Here is a 3,034-nt window from a genome sequence, read left to right as displayed (position 1 = left end):
GTCTCCCCATGAAAAACCACACAATGGCCGGTGATGAATAAGTGTCCTGAAAGCATGTACTGATGGGTTAGCTGAAATGGATAGACTGGGGAAAATTTTGTTTCTCTCTTTGATGGGGTGTGGTGGGGAGAAAATGTCCCTTACTTTTTATTTTCTTCTGGTGCCAGCATGTATGTAATAGGAAACATTTGCCGAAGGAATAGAGCTGTGGGATATTATTTTAACTATGTAAAGTTGTGTTACCTTTGTTAATGTTGTGGAATATTACTCTATGTAAAGTTGTGTTACCTTTGTTTGTGTTGCATTTGTTCAATGATGTAAAGGTGGGTTGCATTTGTTTCACCTTGCCTGCCTAAGGCACCTGATTGGTCTAATAAAGAACTAAACAGCCAATAGCTAGGCAGAGGAGGGATAGGTGGAGCTGGCAGGCAGAGAGAATAAATAGGATGAGAAATCTAGGAGAACGAGGGAGAAAGAGAAGGAGATGCCCGAGGCCAGCCAGCCGGGCAGCCAGCAGCCAGACACAGAAGAAACAGGAAAAGTAGGACATACAGAAAGAAAAGGTAAAAAGCCCCAAGGCAAAACATGGATGAAGAGAAATAGGTTAATTTCAGTTAAAGAAAAAAAAAGTTAGCCAGAACCGAGCATAAGCTAAGGCCAAGCATTCATCACTAGTAATAAAATCTCTGTGTCATGATTTGGGGCTGGTTGATGGCCCCAAAGAAAAAGGCTGCTACAGAGAGAAGCCCATGCCACTGGGAGAGAATAGCTCTGGAGTTCAAATCCACTTACCGTATCCTCCATTTGTCTTCTGGACTTAATAATAAGACTCGTCATGTAAGGTGGTGCAGGCACTGATGGAGACCACGGTTCAGGAGTATGTGTGCTGAGAAATACTTTCTAAAGAGAAGCGCGAGTCAGCTCTCTTCTGCCATTGTTTAACCCCATGGCCTTTACACCTTAGCTCCTCTGCACAGAAGACCATTTCTTACCTCTTCCACTCTGCACAAGCAGCTTTTTCTGGCCCCTCTGGGGCTCTGGGAGGGCACCAGGAGAAGAAGTGTATAAAGAAGGTCAGGGGAGAGCCAAGCTCCCTGCTCTGAATTCAGGGCCAGGCTGGCCGTAACCGCAAACAATCAGCCATTGCCCCAAGGGCTCTGAGTTGGCCGTAAAGAATTAATGGCCTGGAAAGGTGTCTGCCAATTATTTTTGCACTCAAGGTGCAGAGATTGTAGACACTCAGTAGAGCTCATCTCAGATCCAGGCTGGCTCCCAGGGCTGGCTGGCAATCACCCAGGAGACATCCATCTCTGGAGAGCCCTGGGAGTCAGGGTCTCGCCTGTTTAGGGGATGCTCAGACTCCACACGCGTGCAGGTCTCCATGTTTCTCACAGAAAGCTGCCTGAGCTGGTTGCTTTGTGGTGGTTGGTCAAAGAGATCCTCTATCCCTGTCTGATTCCTCCGATGCTTCCCTGGCTTCAGCATGATTTGGGGTTGCAGAGCAGATGCGGTAAAGAGCATCAGCGGTAGCAGCGAGGTTACGGGACAGCAGTCACCAAGGCAGATGGGTCAGCGGAGAAGGCTTTGACTTTTTCACCAGCTTGGACGATGTACTCAGTCTTCATGGAGCCCTCTGGTGTCCACTGACGGGATGTGACGCCAGACAGTAGTCAGGCGGCCAATGTGCAAACACTGTCAGCATCCTGGGCAGCCGCCAGGAAGTAAGAATCCAGTTTCCTCTGTGATGGCAAGTGCTTCCTGGTTGTGGACATTTGCCACTGGCACAGATCTACCTTGCTGGATGGTCAGCTCAGAGGAGAAGGGATATACACCAGCTTGGCTTCGCTGGTTCCCATTTTGTCTCTATCAGCTGCACACCACTCAGAATTTCATTGGTGCTATGGAGATGGTAGTGGTGAGGCCTAAAGGCTGGAGGAAGGAGGTCTTCCACACCAATGTTTTGGGCCGGCACAATGACCTCACATGGGGCAATGACACCATTGTAGACAACAGTTGCTACCTTATTGGCCAAAAGCACGTCCCTGATTTCAGTGAGGTCCTCCTTGGTGGACAAGAAGCTCCACTGCTCTCAGATACAAGGCAACAATTTCTCCAGAGCTGGATTATTTTTCAGATGTCCTGTGCAGGCATGGTACACCAGGACTGTGCTGGTTAATCTCAACAGCCAACTTCACAGGATCCAGAATCACCCACGAGATAATCCTCAGGGCATACTGCTTGTTGGTTATCTAAATTAAGGTTAGCTTCTAAGAATCTAAGGATTATCTCGATCACATTGATTGATGTGGGAAGACCTGCCCATTGTGGGTGCAACCATTCCCTCTGTTTAGGTTCTGGAATGTATAAAAAGGATAAATGCAGCGGGGCACATACATGCATTCATTCCTCTCTGCTTTTTGACTACAGATGCAATGTGACCAGCTCCCTCAAGCTCCTGCTGCTGTGACTTCCCTGTCATGGTGGCAATGGACTGTAAACTGCTGCTGTGACTTCATGATGGCGATGGACTGTAAGCTGCTGCTGTGACTTCATGATGGCAATGGACTGTAAGCTGCTGCTGTGAGTTAGACCCTTTCTCCCTTGAGTTGCTTTCGTCATGTGATTTTGTCACAGGAACAGAAACATAACCAGCACAATGGTGTTCTTGCCCCACAAGCACCATAGCCTTCCCCCTAGGGACATGCAGACCTGCTGCACCTGTCAGGAGGCCACACTGTCTGTCCCAACAGTGGAACATTTTGGATACTCATCCACAAGTTGGATGATCTTAAGGAAGTAGCTGTATTTCCAGCTTCCACCCCCTGCCCCCATCATTGTTAAACCCTGCTTGGAAATCATGAGAGTGTGTTAGGGATTGCCGAGCATGAAGTTTAAAGATCATGTCAGGTTAATTAGGATGCTTGGCAAGAGGCAGAATATTCTTTTTTCCCCATGAAGAAGAAGGCCAGGAAAGTGAAGAATGAACATATGTCTTGGTTTGGATTGTTCTAGAAGTAGGTCAAGGATTCAAGTG

General features: G+C 47.8%; 1 pseudogene; it reads right to left on the bottom strand.

Annotated features, from left to right (window-relative positions):
* Positions 1-1,538: 1,538 nt before the first annotated feature.
* LOC114692679 lies at positions 1,539-2,832 on the bottom strand (annotated as a pseudogene).
* Positions 2,833-3,034: the final 202 nt, after the last annotated feature.

The sequence above is a fragment of the Peromyscus leucopus genome, chromosome 4 (assembly GCF_004664715.2).
Source record: "Peromyscus leucopus breed LL Stock chromosome 4, UCI_PerLeu_2.1, whole genome shotgun sequence".
Classification (NCBI taxonomy): Eukaryota; Metazoa; Chordata; class Mammalia; order Rodentia; family Cricetidae; genus Peromyscus; species Peromyscus leucopus.
This window is presented reverse-complemented; position numbering and strand designations above follow the sequence as displayed.